Here is a 16,634-nt window from a genome sequence, read left to right as displayed (position 1 = left end):
AAGATTTGCAGAAGAGGTATGCAAGTGTGAAATAACGAAACTTGCACGCAAATTGATTGAAATACCTGTTTAATAAGAAATGAAATTTAGATGAAAAGTTATTTCCTGGCAAACCTTTTTTTTTTTCTATTACCCACATTTGCTCCTTTTTTTGCTTGCAACCTGAAGGATGATTATCAGGAGGTGTGTCGGCCTCTGCTTTTTCCGCAGAGGGTGCAATGGCGTCAAAGCACCGAGCTGTTGTTGGAGTCCTAGTGGGCTGACGTAAAGGATAGCTGCTTTTCTCATCGCTCCTCCCACAGACAGAGCAGTGGAGTCAAGGTCAAGCGTTCAGGCGTCGAACACCGATGTCAACTTCTTGCAATGACTGTCTTACCTTCTCTACGACTTTCGGAAATCTACTGGGTTGTTACTAACAATTATTGGACTTAACTATCGAGAGAGGGTTGAGCTGTATACCCTGAAGGGTACACATTGTTTTTGTCGGCTAACAACTACCAGGCACATTTTAACGAACCCATGGCCGAGAATTAGTGATTTATGGACATGTCCCTAACACACCCTCGGACTAAGTCCAGTGCCTTCCAGAGTCCTTCCCAAAAGTTCGTAACACCCCCCCCCCCCCCCCCCCCCCCCCGATTAAAAATTCGAGATAACCCAAGATAAATCCCTGGTCGAGATATTGTCTGCTTCTAACCAAGGAGCAGCTGCAGGTATGAAGCTCTGTCCCACATGTGATCATTCCCTATCACCGCATCTCGGGGTTAGGAAGTACTTTAAGTTATAGTTTCGTCGAAACTTGTTTCGTAGAATTACGTTTCGTGGACTTTTTCATAAGCACGCGTTTCGTCGGCACAAACATTTCATCGACACTCGTTACGCGAATTGCACGCTGTAGGAACATTTCGCTGTGCGTGTATCACTGGGTGCGTTAGTTAACCCATCCGGCTGCCCCGTTTACGCCGCGTCGCGGCGACAGTTTGTGGTAGCTCATTACAAAAATGTTAACCCACCTGACCCACCCGTACACGCCGCTTTGTGGCGACAGGTCTGATGCAGCTTATTACAGCTATCGAAGTAACGATTTGTCGATGAAGCATTCTGTCAATGAAACATTGTGTGTTGATTAAACAATCTGTTGATGAACGTCATTCGATGAACTGATTGCCACCATTAAAGTGCTGTTTCAAGGGGATTTAGAATAATTGCACTTTACTTGAAGTGCATATTCTTAAGTATATATACCTCTACTTAAAGAGGCCCTGCCTACCTTTTTTGCGGTTTCCACGTCTCTTGGTTCGGGCAACCCAGCGGGCACAGAGAGAGTAATTAAATATCAATGCGTCGTATTTTAACCGGACGACGTGGAAACCTCCTCCTCCAGGGGTGCCCCGTGATGTCGAACGCGCGTGGCATGTGATGAAATCGTGACGTTGTTGGTCCTAGTCGGCCAAGGAAAGAGAGCTGCCCCGTTCCAGGGCAGCTCTCTCCTCGGCCTTACCTCCTTCCCCCGTCTTCCCCCCCCCTCCCCCACATTCCTCAGTTGCCGCAGTTCGCGGACGCGGGAAAAGGGGGGACAGCGGACCAAGGGCGTCATGAAGGAGGTTATTTTTTGCTTGTTTTTGTATATTTAATATGTCTATAACCTTTAAAATAAAGCGAATTTCGAGAAAAGAAAAAGTACACTGTTACTACGTTTAGTATGCTCAGGTTCGGTGCAAATTAAAAAAAAACAGCAAGAAGTTGTTGCAGGACCCCTTTAAGGAAGTTTTTTCTGGTGCTTTCGGAGGAAAGTACCACTCCCGACTTCAAAGTACATTCCCCAAAATTTGTCTTGTTAAATTTGTATCACAAAAAGAAGCTTTGTCAACTCTGAAGCCGCTTGACTTTATCCAATATTCGCCGCCATTTCAGAAAATAACTGGTGCACCCCCGATAACCCCTGGGCAGTCTTGTATGCGTTACTGAAAAAGTAACCGATTACAATTACTTTATTGAAGATGTAGCTGATTATAGTCATCAATTACTGCATCACAAAAGTAACTACAAAAATTACCAGAAAGCAATCAATTAATTTTCATGTTACTTGTTTTAACTTCGTATAAAAGAAAAAAAATTGTGGATAAGATAACTTTTTATTCTTAGTACGTTGTATAGAAGCATGCACTGGTGTTGGCTGGTGAACACTTTGGAGAAGAAAGGGAGTCTTTGTCGTAGCAAGATGAGGTCGACGTAGGACACGGTCGTCAATGCCGCGACAAACCCGGATCGTAACAACCCCTTCTATAACCTTGTTATCTTTTTTTTTAGTTGTTTAAGGGTGAAAAAAAGTGTCCAACGTTGGTGCAACATAGACGAGTGACGCACAGGAAGACGGCGATTTTTCACTTAAAGGCGGGGGCTCAAAATTTTCTTCAGCGTGGCAGAAGATTCCCCCTCTTTTCTTTTTTCCTCCTCCCCTTTCCTCCTCCATTTTCCTCCTCGTTTTTTACGGCCTTCTCGCACGAGTGCTAATGGGCTTACCGGCCCCCCGACAAAATCTCCGTAACCCTTCAAGGTTCTCTGCTTCAATCCCAAAAACCAGGGATTAGTTAGGCAGGCTGGATATGAGCTTGGAAGGTTTCGGGCTGGTTCGCTTTTCTTCTTTTCTTCTTTTTTTTTTTTTTTGCTCTTTTTCTGCAGTTCTAAAACACACTCAGATAGTCAACACCAACTAGCCCAACAACAAGTTCTTTTACATTCAGATACTTTCGCATGCGGCCACACACGCTACACCACCGCATATTTATCTGGAGTGAACGGAACTTGAACATCACAGCAGAAGGAAAAAAGATGGGTATTTTTATCCGAACCTTGAGCTCTACCCAGAGAGTTGAAAATTTGTCGTTCTAACAACGGCACACTGAAGAGTGATTGTATCACTACTGTGTTTTTGTTTTTTGTACAAACTAATAATCATGAGTAATTACAAGTCAAAGATATTGCAGTCAGAGGGACACACAGTCTGACCATTTCTGGGGCATAATATATAGGTTCGTACTACAGGTGTTTTCTAGAGTGACGGCCGCCTCGTTGAAGCTACTAAGAAGAGTAAAAACAAACTTCCATAAAAACTGAAACGGTTTATGGTATATTTCATCTATCTTCAGCCTTTGAAAAAAATTTCTTCGTGGCCAAACGCGCATTTAGTTTCTGTCGACAAATGTAACTGAAAACTTGACACCCGACAAATATCTTGCGTATCAGCAAAGAGAACGGGAAACACGGAGATAGAACCGCAAAATCACAATTTTCTTCGCGTGAAATAGTGCAACTAGCAATATTATGCCACTAGCAATGTTATGCCATTTATTAAAAGACAGCAGGTATTACGAAGTTTTCATTCTCTTCTGTTCGCATTTGTTTGCTGATGAAGAAACGGAATGCCCAGATAGCCTCTGCAGCCCTTACATAATTGTTTGGGGCTATGTCAGGGTGGGCGAAGGCCATCTCCAAAAAAACCCAGGAGTTCGGAAGGTGTACTACCGCAAGTTTTGGGGCTGCTTGGATAATTTAGGCGTCTGGCGTTCCCCGCTATACTTAGAAAAGGAGTGGAACAGCGGTCAGCTCAACGTCGTCGTCAAGCGGGAAATCATGCCGAAATGTGTCCTTGAACACGTGCGAGATCTTTACCCGAACCCAGCCGGGATTCGCCACAATTAATCTACGAAAAAAATTATAAAAAGGGGTAGGCTTAAACGATTTGGCAGTTTTTGAATATAGTCATGCGGACTAACTGTCCACAAGTACGGAAAGAAATGCAGTAGAGATGCAGAGCTCTATTGTGTTCTTTATGTCCATACTTGTCTTTCGCGCTGTACTCCAATTAAAATGAATTCTGCAATATCTGTAGATTATGCCTGGTTATGTTGTCTTTAAAAGAAAGGTAATCAAGCAAAATCGGTATCGTGCCACAATTTGTGCATATACAATTTTATGTGGAATTCAAATTCAAAACAGTACTTCCGAGGGAAATAATGCATCCGTCGTTCTTCGTCTTCCTGAAGCTATGAACTACCGATCCCGGCTACAGGACTTTTGGTACACAAAATATCACGCTCAGTAGAAAATTCGCCTTTTCTACCAAAAGTACTGAAACTTATTTATTTTTAAAACAGGTCGGGTGGTGATGCGTGTTTGAGTGTAGAACCGTTGACTGGGCACTGGTTTGCGCCAAGACTGCAGTGCTTCCTTTCATGCTGCCCGCGACGAGTGTTGAAATTTGAATATAGTAGAAATAAAATCAACTGACACCCTTAGAATTATTTTAAACTTGCGCTTTTTTCAGGCATTAAGATTTTTATCGCACCTTTTATTCATTGTCGTCTTCGATGAGGGAGCAACTTGCCGAGGAGGCCGCGCTGTCCGCGTACGCGCCTTGACAGATAAGGTCGCGAACGCTTTTCACGAATCTTTAAAGACCAAGCATAAAAATGAAAGACGCAGCCACTTTACGCCAATGAATTAAGCCAACTTTATGTTTTTGGTAGACGTCTTGCGAGAGTTGCAGTATTTTTAATTATGCCTAATAAATTAAATGTTTAGGACTAAGTACCAAACTTTTTTAGATGTATTAAGAACCAAAATGTCAATTGGAAAGTTCTAGAGCTGCTTGAGAAACACCCGAATTAGCTGTTTGCAACGTGATGCGGCTCGCGTGGCTTCCTTCTGACTAGTAATAAAGCTTATGAAACATGACAAAATACCCCGTGATAAAGCGCCCGCCCCATCATAAACTCAATTTCGAATGTCCCGGGATTTGTTTTCATAGGCCGGAAAAAAAAAAAAGAGATGCATGCAAGACGCGTGCCCCACGCTTTATTTATATCAGAAAAGAACTGCCCTCTATTTTATATACAACGCTTTTTTTTTTTTTTTTTTTTCACCTACTAGATATTAGAAAAAAAACGTGGAAATTAACGTTTTGTGGATGTGAGCTAAACGGCCAGGCGAAGATTGGGTTCAAGAAAGAACGCAACAAAAACCGACTGATTACCTAACCATTGTTAATAAACTTTTTGATTATAAAAGAAAACGGGATAGTTGATTTATAAAGTTGTTGGGCGTAATCGAAAGCCACCAAATTGTCCAGTGAAAATTAGCGCCATTGCGGTTTGTTTAGGTGAGCTATACGGCCAGGCGAGGATTAGGTTCAATAACGAACGCAACTAAAACCGACCGATTGCCTAAAATTCGCTACTTAACCTTTTAATTAGAAAAGAAAACGGCATCTTGTATTTAGAAAGTTGTTGGCCATAATCGCAAACCACCAAACCGTCCATTCTTAAAAAGATGTAACGCGCGTACACTATTACACGGCGTCCTCCTAATTTGGGCGCGAAAATATAGTTCTGATTTTATGTGGGCTCCATCTCCGCGTAGAACAGCCTCATGAAGCTAAAGCGACAAATCATGCGCATCGCTGTGACAACGCCACTGTAGAAGGGGCGAGGAGTGCGGTGGCCGAAAACATTGCGGTAACACGATTCGCGTCCAAATTAGGCTTTTTAGGACGCCGTGAGCCACTTCACGTCCACTACATCCCTTTAAAAATGAATGATTTGGTGTTTTTTGATGACTACAAATAAAACACAAACGCGCGCGATTGCGTAACTCTGACGTCTTTTTTGGAAAAATGCGTAGTCGTTGAAAAAATAAATATCGCCCTGTATAAGCACGATTGTAAGGCAGTTCTTTACGTCCGGCGACATCATTACGGCATGGAAGGAGACGTTGACCACAGATCATACTCTGTGGATGATCTGTGGTCACTGTTTTTTTTTTTTTTCGTACGAGAATGAGCAAACATTTGATACCAAATAAAATAGATTTAGCATTCACCAAATTCGACTTGTTTACTTGATTCAATTCGATATTTGATTTGGTTACACTTATTTTGTACCCGCACACGCCTACTTTATTCCCTAATGAGTTACAAGTAATAATTACATTGTTTTTTGTATTTTTTTTTTTTTTTTTTTTTTTGCCGTGCGAGGTCATCACAATTTATTATTAACAATCGGAGCTATGCGATTACGCGGAGGAGGCGCATTTGAAGATATTCAAAATTGTTTTTAATACACAAACAACTTCAAACGTCTTGCTGTTTGGGTCGTTTCCTACACGCAGGACCAATAATAAAGTCAGCACCTTATAGAAGAGACTATTTCTATCAACTCAACGCGCAAACAGGATGTGAAGCGTGTCTGCGTACGTTGGAAAAGAGATACTGGCGAGCAAACCATAGCGTCGAATGTCCATGCATCAAAATGTCCGTGCACCGAAATATCCGCTCACCGAAAAGTCTCACACCGAAAAGTCTTTGCAGCAAAAAGTCCGTACACTGAAATGTCTGTGCACCACAAAGTCCGCACCGAAATGCCCTACAGCAAAACGCTCTACGCCGAAAAGTGCTAGACCCACTGCGGATGGGATCCTCTGTCACCTCTGCCGGTTTACGAACCATGATGATTCAGAACCACTGGTCTATGGAGCGCCATCCCTGATATACAGAAAACGCCGCTCGTACTTCCCGTTGTCGCCATGAATCCGCCTAAACAACAAAAGATGCCAAATCAGATATTTATATTAAAATTGATACTTCAATGACTACTTCTTTGAGCAGAACAAGGCATTTGTGCTCTCACAACAGCAAAGAATTGTCTTCCAAACCAATGCTAAAAAAGAGCCAATGCAACTCGTTGGGAAGAGCAAGTGCCAAGCTCGCTCAAAACAGCTACTCGGTTGGTTCAGGTTAGGGAGCCTACATGTAGGCTCCCTAGTTCAGGTCCTTGTCGCGGGTGTGCCGGCTGGCTTCTCGATAATCTTTTCAAATCCTTGAAGCTTTCATTTCCTCCACCCCAAACTTGTAGAGAAAAAAAAAAAAAAAAAAAAAAAAAAAACAGGCAGCTGGCAAAAAAAAAAAAGTCGGAAAACGGCGAGGAGGAAACGAGAGGCGATTTCCTCCTTTCACAGTGGCGAGAAGGAAAGTGAGGGTCGGGTTCCTTCTCTCTGCTTGCGGGCCGGCCTTTAAAGGAGCTGCGCAACGATTTTAACGTTGATAGAATTGCCATCTTCTAGCTACTTTTGACATTGTTTATCTTGTCACAAAAGACAGAAAACACACCTCCGTCCTTCAAAATGTTGCGATTCCGCCGCGTAATAGCGAGGCAAAACTTAGAATATTCCCCGACCTGCAGCCACGAGCAGCGGCCATGAGAACCATGTGGCATGACGTCAATGGGGGTCTTGTAAAAAGATAGGAAGTTGTGTGAATACCTGCTCGATAAAAGGTAATTTTTCGATAAATCTTGTCGTTCCAACATAAATATAAATGCATCAAAAACCTGGTATCATCGACAAAGCTTTTATTATACAGAGTTTTAGTGGTGCCATCTATCCTAGATCCACAAAACCGTCAGCTCTATCTGCTCTATCTGCTACCGCGAACAGCCGCCAGCAGTGTTGCCAATTTAGCGGTTTTCCCGCTAAACTTGGCGGTTTTTGGTTCTGTTTAGCGGGATAAATTATTGTTTTGCGGGCGGCGGGATTTTTAGCCGGTTTTATGAAACCTTGGCGGTTTTTTAGCGATATACAAGTTATATCGATTTACTGTCAACTATGCACCTTTCATATCCATAAAGACAAGGATAATAAGCCACAGTACTTTTCGCTTACTCTCAGTAATGTTCTGGTTTGTGAGAGTAACGCCTGTGACGTCATCAAAACATTAAGGCGACGAATGTCGGAACATGCCTCCCTGTTTTGTGCGCGCACGTTTGAACAGCATGATTGTTCCAATTTTCCTTTGACGTTTTTGTCACTGTTTCGTAAAATGAGCGTGGTGAAGTACACTCAAAAGTTTAGAAAAGACTGGTCATAAGACCCTAAACTTAAAGACTGGCTACTGGAGGTTCCTGGTGATAGCAGACGAGCCAGGTGCCGCTATTTCAAAACAGAACTATCTGCGAAGAATGTGGATTTGGTCGCGCACGCTGCAACGAAGAAGCATGTTTCGGCCGCTGCACCTTTCTCCTCTGGTAGCAGACGACTCTACGAGTTGAACGGATCTGACTAGTCACGCACTGCTGAAGGGTCCCTTGCCATGTTCGTATACGCTCGCTCTGCAATTTCGACTTCGGATCACCCGGGTGAACTGTGGCGTGGCGTGACAGATTTCTAGTCAAAACAAAAAGAAAGCTTCCTTTCAGATGGCATTGATATGATCTATACTGTTATTATACCTTTGTCAAGAATTAAAGCCAAAAAAAAAAGTGTCTAAGAAGTCGTTCTGCGCTGTGTTTTGGATTTAGCGGTTTTTTAGCGGTTTTCGGGATTCCGACTGCGGTTTCTTAATTTTTGAGTTGGCAACACTGGCCGCCAGAAGCCGGAGGGCGACGGGGATGGCCGGACCCGGATGAGACTTTCCTCCTTTCACCATGTTGTTCGCGCTGCGCCAGCACATGGTCACGGGGTCGCAAGCGGATGAGTTCTCGCTGCTCACTGATGGCTCTAAAGAGAGAACTTCACCGGAACCCCGCGCGACCCCCATTGACGTCGCAGCGCACGTGACTCAGAAGATAGTGAAGGAGTTGAGAGGTGTCGAAAACCTCAATCTTTGTCCATTTTTAAAGTAAAAACTGGGACATATGCAGGCAAAAGGAGTTTTTTGTTCTTTACTTCAGAAAGGTCGAGACACAAACTCCCAAATTATTTAAATAAAGCACTGAAATTGTTGCACAGCTCCTTTAAAAAACTCAATAATTTTGGCTCTTTCGGAAACAAACATCACTGGAAAAAAAAGTAATTGGAGCATTACGTAACCTGTTACAAGTAACATGATTACTTGTAACAGGTTACGTACAAGTCTGCACCTGAAGCATTGCATATTAGTTAAAAACAAAACAAACAAAAAACACTATGGAAGAATGAAAGGACATCATGAAAGATTGTGTTAAAAAGTACACGTATAGGGTAGACCTGTGCGCCGCCGCGCCGCGCCGCCGCCGCCGCCTGTTTTGCTCTCGCCGCCCTGCGCCGCCGCCGGAATCCCCACAGCCAGCACGCCGCCGCCGCCGCCGCCGCCGCACAATAAATCCGGCGCGCCGCCGGCGCCGCCATCTTTTTTTTTTTTTTTTTTTTTTTTTGGGGGGGGGGGGGGAGTGGGGTTATTGGTGTTTTTTTTTCTGCTTCTGCATGAGTTTTACCTACTATATTATGCATAAAAAATTAATAGACTTTTTTGCCTTTCATTTTTACTCCTGTAAATATGTCAATAAATGTAGAAGTTCCATAAAAAACGGAGACACGGAACGATAAAAAAAAACGGCCAAAACAACAAGTCTTAAACACCGTTTGTTGTTTATTTGAACAACGAACGTTGTTACACATACCTCAAAACCTCACCACCAAAAAAGAAACACCTCCTCTTCACTAGGTCACCGAGAGCCGGACACTCAGACAGAACCCATATGATTCATGATTCAGACATATCTAAATGATTCACACCAACCAGCCACCCTGATGACCTCGCTTGAGGGCTGACCAGCCACATGCGATAACAGGCAACTCCAGCTCCAGCACAGCCCTTACAATTCTTAGAAAACAGACACAAAAAACGCTTCATGTCACTGTCCAATGCCAAGGATGGTGTGCTTACTCAATTACCACAGGTCAAAATACTCAAGCTCTTCCTCAGAACTCTCCTAGCATTGCTAATTGTTGGGCGAGTTGGTATTGTGCGTGGAAAAACATGATTGCGCTTAAAGACATAGACAGAGGAAGAACACCACAGAGAGCTTACTTTCAACTGATTTAATGCAAGAGCCTCAGCGTAGATACACACTGCGTCACCGCACCACATCTCAACCAATCCGTGGCCCCGCCGCGGACCGCAAATACACTATCTGTTTTTCTGCAAAGTCGATTGAAACCACGCATGACTGCAGGTGCAAACCATTATTTGCTTCTTCCACTGTTCTCGCTAGGCACAAAGATAAGACTGTTAGAGAGATAATTTGGGGCAAACGCCATCAATAGTTCCGGCACGTGTTGTGCACGTGTTTTTTTTTTTTTTTTTTTTTTTTTTTTTTCTGGCACCCCTGAGGACCACCCGAAAAGGAGGTTAACCTTTCTAATTTGTGCTGAGCTTTGAAAACTAAATTTACACCGAACCTCTTTGCCATTGATGTAAAGTTTTGAGAGATTCCAAGGTAGTAAGGCACACACACAACAATCTTTACAACCGGTTTTTTCCACAGGAGCCGGATTGAACGTACGTTCCTTACACCTTGAGCACAACTGTAACAATCCCATTCTGCTGTAATTGTTAAAATGGTTGTGAACGAAAATTGAGCTTGGCAGAAGGTATATTGTCGGTTTTTATCTAGATATGCCTGACAGGAGTGGAGCAACAGTCCATTGTCACTCAAAAACTCTGCGTAATTGATTGAAATATTGAATCCGCATCATGGGAAAAGGTGCGATGTGACAACTGTAGACATCAAGGACTTTTGTTACTTTATGGATAAGCCGGAGCTGTTAATAAGGGTCAGGAGGTGGTGTGATGATAATCTAGTGAAGTTGCAGTCTGCCACGGGGATTGATGTAGATAGTTTTATCAGAATTCTGGAGTTTCATTTAGAGTCCACTGCCATAGACTTTGATGGTTCTCTTTTTATTCAAAAACAGGGTGTGTGTATCGGGTCGTGAATTGCTCCAGTGTTGTACGAGATTTTTTTTTTAAACGAGACTTATGTACACGTTGACACGGTTGTGCGGTCCTTGTCGATTGAACTGCAGAACCCTGCCATCGCAACAGTCGAATTAAGTACTTATAGACCTGTTGTTGCACACGGAAAAGGGCCCTACGGCAAGCAATCAGCCAAGCCTCTGCTGGCAGCTGACAGCTGTCACTTGAAAATAGTTAAGAGTGGTGTAATTGCGTCTGCGATGGATAACGCCTGTAAAGAATCCCGTATGTTTTGAGTTGGTGAGGCAGTTGAGTTGCAAAAGATGCGTCGCCTGGAAGCGGGCCATCACCACGATGTAATTGTTAGAGTAGTGCTCAAGGTGCTGAAGGTTTAATCCGGCTCCTGTGGAAAAACCGGTTGTGAAGGTGTGTGTGTACATTACTACCATGGAATCTCTCATAACTTTATATCAGTGGCAAATAGTTTGGTGTAAATTTAGTTTTCAAAGCTCACCACAAATTAGAAAGGTTAACCCCCTTTCTGGTAGTCTTCAGGGGCGCCAGAAAAAAACAAACATAAGAACCCAAATGTAACTTTTCAGGCAGGAGTGGCGTACGGGACCCCCTCATTTCGTCGAAACTCGTTTCATGGAATTACGTATCGCAGACAACTTTTCATGGGCACACGTTTCACGGACACACGTTTTGTCGACACGATCGTTTCATCGACACTCGTCAAGCGAATTGAACGCTGTAGGGAGTCTAGGGACATCTCGTCACGCGCGTATCATTTGAAGGGTTCTGATGGAGTTGCCTGTTATCGTATGTGGCTGGTCAGTCATCAAGCGGGGTCGTCTGGGTGGCAGGTTGGTGTGTCCATGAATCATTTGAATCTGTCCGAGTGTCCGGCTTTCAGTGACCTACACTCTAAAAAAAAAAGGGTGTATTCTTACACCTTTTGTCCCCTATAAGACACCCCAAAACTTCACACGTCGATCTGACGGTACTACCTTTCACGAGAGGCTTGGTAGCCGTGTGGTACAACTTATTAACATAGCTAATGTACGTGTTAGTGACTACAAAAAATATAATCGAGGTTTTCTTGGCCCTACTGCAAAACCTCAGTGCTTTCTTTCTGTGGTCTTTGATACGTACTTTAGCTATTTGATCTGTTATATCGATCCGTTATCTAGCCCCTTGTAAAATGTATGGCCGTCTGTGCGCTGTGCGTCAAACTAAAGTGTTGGGGTGCGTTATATGGGACAAAAGGGTGTATGGTGATACCGTTTTTTTTAAAGAGTTCTTTTTTGTTGGTGAGGGTCTTGACGTATATATAAGAGCGTTCCTTGTTCAAATAAACTATACCCGTTTTTTCAAGAAAAATAAAAAAAGAAAGTTTCGAGCATTTATTTATTTATTTATTTATTTATTAAAGTACCCTCAGGGCCCGAAGGCATTGCAGAGGGGGAGAGCACATACACGAAACAAAGATGTTCGAGGCGCGTTCACACTCTTGCAACCGAGTACGACCGAGAAAGACTTCTTGGGACCGGATGCACTGAGCGGAGCTGGTCCTAAGAGATCGCAAGAGGCTTAAAAACCGGTTTGGTCTCTCTCGGTCGCACTCGGTTGCAAGAGTGTGAACGGGCCTTATTTGGTTGTCGAAGAAAAAAGCGATGATTTTGGCGCTGGAACGTGTACGTCTTGATAGCATATATAGTATAGAATCCAGCTACATATATCTTAATTCTCCACATAAAGGTGGAAATTAGTAACGGTTCGCAAGGGCTCGGACTCTTTTTACTAAAGTTCTTGACGTGAAAACGGGTATAAAAGCTCTGTTTGAGACTTGTTGTCCAGTGCATTATTTTTATCGTTTCGTGTCTCCCGTTAGTATGGAAGTTCTTCACTAGCTCGCCTGTGTTTTTAAAGTGTTATAACGGAATGAACGGTTTTGTAGACCGAAAAACGATTTAATGAAAACTTTTTGAAATAATTTGGTACAAGAGGGCTATATTCGCGTCCGTTTTCAGGCTTTTTCAAACGTATTTTATTTTGATCCAAACGCCTGGCTTGTTCGTGTCACACCGTGTTTCTAGGGGTCCTTCTTTCTCGTTTCCACGCCGGGATCCAGCATCGGGGGTCGAAGTCGATCTCCCATCCGGTCGAGTCGGGGAGGCTCTTCTTACGGGTCTTTGCCGCCAGCGTATTTGCTTACACTCGCGAGCTCCAAATCCTTGCGCCCTCGCACATTTTGTTAATGTTGTCATGATCCTCTGTTATGCGTCTAGCCATCGTGGAAGGCGGCGTCGGCGTGATGCGCTTGTAATCGGAGGATCTGCTGCGGTGCAAGGCGAGTTGGTTAAAATCGACGTCAATCGCTGCAGATAGTTCGTGAAAAAAAAAAAAAAAAAAAAAAGAGCTATCGTGCGGTAGCTTGGCGGCAATCCGGTGTGCCTTGCGGGGTAAGCCTGGAAATGGTGTAGGTTTGATTGTTCACGTTGGTGATGACTTAAGTGTCCGTGGAAAAGCAGGCCAAGTTTCGAGGTAGGAAAGCCGTTCGGTGTACCATACCCTGTCCCTGACGCTGTATGGAGGTGGTCGATGTTTTGCATCGTAGGAACGCTTCATGACGTGAAGGTAAGCGAGGTTCGCGTTTGCAGCGTCGCAGTTCGCGCGGACGTCGCCGACCTCGTCGGGAAGCGGGGAAAATTCCATTGGTTGACGTGGGACAAAGTTGAACAGGAGTTCGAACGGTGATCTCTGGAGTCTGGCGTACGGCTGCTGGTTCACTCGAAAGCTGGTTGCCTGGAGATAATCGCTCCAATGGTCGATGTCGCCGTTGACGTTCTTTCGCGCAGACATGGAAGGATTTTTCTGTTGGCGCGTTCGACAAAGCCGTTAGCTTCGGGAGCCTAAGGTACTGTTAGGGATGCTCTGAATGTGCCTGTCGGCGAAGTACCGCGAAGCCGAACGAGAGGTTAGGACCCTGTCGTTGTCGGTGATGACGGCTTGCGGCGTACCGAATGAGTACGAGTTCTATAAATCGAAGGACGTGCTCGGTCGACTTGTTAGGCACGGGGCGTGCGACAAGCACGTGGTGAGGGGGAACGCGGTGATAAAATACCTGTTGCCGTCGGTCCTCGTCCTGCGGAGGATCTTGCGCCGCGGCTGCCAGCCGGCGACATATTCTCTTACAAACGAGAATAAACAAGACGCCTGATTCTTCTAACGGACGCACCCTTCACAGCGAAGGCAATGTATTACCTCTCAAGAAAAAAAATAAAATAAAAGAGTGTGTTCCTTTTTATGGTATTTGCATCTTGCAGTAAAGTGGAGATTTGGGCCAGTTGGTTCATTGCAAGCAAAAAAGCGCCGAAAAAATACAGGGACACAGACGAAGGGAAACAAAAGGAAGGGCATCCTTCCTTTTGATTCCGCCCACTCGAAGGTAGTGAAAAGGGGCATAGCCAGTTCGTGCCTGGGGGCTTCTCTCAGAAAGTCATGTTTGCACAGTGCGCAAGGCAGCTTCGAGGGTCAGATAGAACGCCTGCAGAGGGCTGGTTTTCCGTTGAGAGCTTTGGTTGAAGTGGCAGAAAGCTTAATCAAAAAGATTAAAGGTAATCGGAAATCAAACAGCGATAGACCGACCACGAGGCCTGTTGTCATTCCATATATGCACAATGTAACGCACAATCTGAAAAAGGTAGCCCAGCGCTACAATGTACCGGTAGCTTTTTCAGCACCCAATAAGATGGCGCGACTTTGTCGCCAGATCAATTCACCACAGCCATCTTCAGATCCCTGCACTACCAAACATCGAAATAAGTACGTTGAATGTGCCACTGGCGTCGTCTATGAAATCCCCATGACGTGTGGGATGACATACGTGGGCCAGACGGGCAGGTGCGTTAATGATCGCACCCGAGAGCACGCTGCCTCTACAAGAACGACGCCTTCGGGGCACCTTGCAATTCATTGCAATAGATGCTCTTGCACCCCGGCCTTCAATGACACCAAGATTTTGGCTAGATACAAAGATAAAGTGTCGCGGGAATTACACGAGGCGTATGCAATTAGGACCAGAGACAAGAATTGCATAAGTGACACGTCGGTATCCTTATCTACAAATGAGTTTGAATTTTTGAAACGCGGGCTGAGTAGATAGAAAAGATTTTTTTTTTTTTGTGTGTGTGTGTGTGTGTGTGGCTATATAACGTGTGAATTTTTCAATAAACATCAGTTGAGAGTGCGCCTTGTCCTGTTTCCCTTCGTCTGTGTCCCTGTATTTTTTCGGCGCTTTTTTGCTTGCATCTTGCTTTCCAAATTCAAACGACTCCTTTCTCTCTCCCCCTCACTCTCTAATTTACAACCCCCCCTCCCTCCCCCCCCCCCCCCCCCTTCCCCCTCCCCTCCCTCTTCCGCGCCACGCCGCCGCCGATCCGATGATCCCCGCGCCGTCAACACGCCGCCGCCGGAGGTACAAACACCGGCGCGCCGCCGCCGGCGATTTCTGACCGGCGCACAGGTCACCAAGCTCGATCAAAAATGGACCGTAAAAATCTACGTTTGCACGTAGCAATTTATAATTTTCGTCAAAGGCCTGTTTCACAGGTCGGTTTTTTCTTGTATAATTGCAAAGCGTAGTTCTCTTTCTGTAAAAAATAGGGTCAAGAAACTTCCCAGGGTCTACGGCGGGCGATGACCCAGACGACCAAGTCCAGTAGCGGAGTGTGTTTGGCGTTCGTATTGATAGATGGCGTCGCGAACAGCGTCCGAATGTGCAGACGACACGCAGACGAAGTCCGTTGGCAGCAAGAGTGCCGTCATTATCCAGACACTTTTTTTTTTTTAACTTTAAGTTTTACTTTTATTGTCTGCATTTATTTTTTAACCGATGGTACATTTCAAAAAGATTATGTTCATTTTAATAAACCACGGTGGTCGCGAGCCGTCGTGATAAGGAGGTAGCGCCACCTATCAATACGAACGCCAAGCACTCCCCGCTACTGGACCCCTGTCGTCTGCGTCGCTGCCCACCGTAGACCCTGGCAATTTTTTTGGCCTTATTTTTTACAGAAAGGGAGTTACGCTTTGTAATTCTACGAGAAAAAACCAACCTGTGAAATACACCTTTGACAAAAAGTTTAGATTGCTACGTGCAGGTGTCGATTTTTACGGTCCTTTTTAGATCGAGCCTGGTGACTTGGACTTTGAAAGCATATTATAATAATAATATTAATTACGCTTTATTCGGTTTATAAAAATTTGGGTAACAGAGAAAAGGCTTTTTCCCATACCGTGGATGCTCTCTGTACCCTCTAAAATAAACAAAATAAATTGTAAATCACTGAAACTGTACACTGGATTAAATGTTTCATCATGGTTATTTTAGATGGAGGGTTGCACACTTGTAGAATTCTTTTATGTACTTTGAATTTATTACATTACTTCAAGTATGTCGCACCCGATGTACTTGCTACTTGAAGTAAATAACCTCTCATTTACTTCATACTTTACTTCAAGCACGTTTTAGATGTACTTTACCCAACGCTGCCACATATTTTATTAATGCGAAAGCATTAACTGTCTCATGGAGCGAGCTGACGTCATCAGTCCGAAGCACGAAAACGGCAGATAGTTTCCTTCGGTTCCATTGGCTGGCGCGCGTCGACGGGGCTCCCATTGGCCGCTGCGCTCGTCAGTTTCCACGGCCGCTCACCCCATGGCACTGCGTGTCCATCAGCGCTAATCAGCGCCAGAGCTGATTAGCGCGGAGCGTCCAAGGTCACCCAGGGGAGCACACGCGCCGACCGGCGACGAAAAGTATGCAGCAGACGAAAAAGGGAGCGGACGAGCGGCTGGCATGCTTTCGCATTCACATCTCATAAGGAATGCTTAGGTG

At 44.5% G+C, this 16,634-nt stretch overlaps 1 long non-coding RNA gene and 1 pseudogene across 1 annotated transcript; both read left to right on the top strand.

The window, feature by feature from the left end:
* LOC121833195 overlaps positions 1 to 16,634 on the top strand; it is a 101,369-nt pseudogene that overhangs the window by 18,821 nt on the left and 65,914 nt on the right.
* On the top strand, positions 6,743 to 6,910 carry LOC121833094. Its single transcript, XR_006076549.1, has 2 exons — positions 6,743 to 6,792; positions 6,827 to 6,910. It is a non-coding gene; the product is annotated as an uncharacterized LOC121833094 (long non-coding RNA).

This window comes from Ixodes scapularis, unplaced genomic scaffold (assembly GCF_016920785.2).
Source record: "Ixodes scapularis isolate PalLabHiFi unplaced genomic scaffold, ASM1692078v2 PGA_scaffold7__128_contigs__length_106722199, whole genome shotgun sequence".
NCBI lineage: Eukaryota > Metazoa > Arthropoda > Arachnida > Ixodida > Ixodidae > Ixodes > Ixodes scapularis.
The sequence above is the reverse complement of the archived record's forward strand: the minus strand, read 5'-3'. Positions and strand labels throughout refer to the sequence as shown.